We start from the raw sequence: 1,039 nt of genomic DNA, 5'->3' as shown, positions 1-1,039 counted from the left end.
AGCATTATAGGGCGATTGCATTGCATACAATAAAGCGACAACCATATGGCTCCTGCCAGTTGCCGATAACTTGGTTACAAAACATGATCATCTCATACAATAAAATTTAGCATCATGTCTTGACCATATCACATCACAACATGCCCTGCAAAAACAAGTTAGACGTCCTCTACTTTGTTGTTGCAAGTTTTACGTGACTGCTACGGGCTTAGCAAGATCTGTTCTTACCTACGCATCAAAACCACAATGATAGTTCGTCAAGTTAGTGTTGTTTTAACCTTCGCAAGGACCGGGCGTAGCCACACTCGGTTCAAGTAAAGTTGGAGAAACTGACACCCGCTAGTCACCTGTGTGCATAGCACGGCGGTAAAACCAGTCTCGCGTAAGCGTAAGCGTAATGTCGGTCCGGGCCGCTTCATTCAACAATATCGCCGAACCAAAGTATGACATCCTGGTAAGCAGTATCACTTATATCGCCCACAACTCACTTGTGTTCTACTCGTGCATATGACATCTACGCATAAAACCAGGCTTGGATGCCAATGTTGGGAACGTGGTAATTTCAAAAAAAATCATACACACACGCAAAATCATGGTGATGCATAGCAACGAGAGGGGAGAGTGTTGTCCACGTACCCTCGTAGACCGAAAGCGGAAGCGTTAGCACAACGCGGTTGATGTAGTCGTACGTCTTCATGATCCGACCGATCAAGTACCGAACGCACGGCACCTCCGAGTTCAGCACACGTTCAGCCCGATGACGTCCCTCGAACTCCGATCCAGCCGAGTGTTGAGGGAGAATTTCGTCAGCACGACGGCGTGGTGACGATGATGATGTTCTACCGATGCAGGGCTTCGCCTAAGCACCGCTACAGTATTATCGAGGTGGACTATGGTGGAGGGGGGCACCGCACACGGCTAAGAGATCAATGATCAATTGTTGTGTCTATGGGGTGCCCCCTGCCCCCGTATATAAAGGAGCAACGGGGTGCGGCCAGCCATAGGAGGAGGCGCGCCGGAGGAGTCCTACTCCCACCGG

This window comes from Triticum aestivum, unplaced genomic scaffold (assembly GCF_018294505.1).
Source record: "Triticum aestivum cultivar Chinese Spring unplaced genomic scaffold, IWGSC CS RefSeq v2.1 scaffold98769, whole genome shotgun sequence".
Taxonomy (NCBI): domain Eukaryota; kingdom Viridiplantae; phylum Streptophyta; class Magnoliopsida; order Poales; family Poaceae; genus Triticum; species Triticum aestivum.
This window is presented reverse-complemented; position numbering follows the sequence as displayed.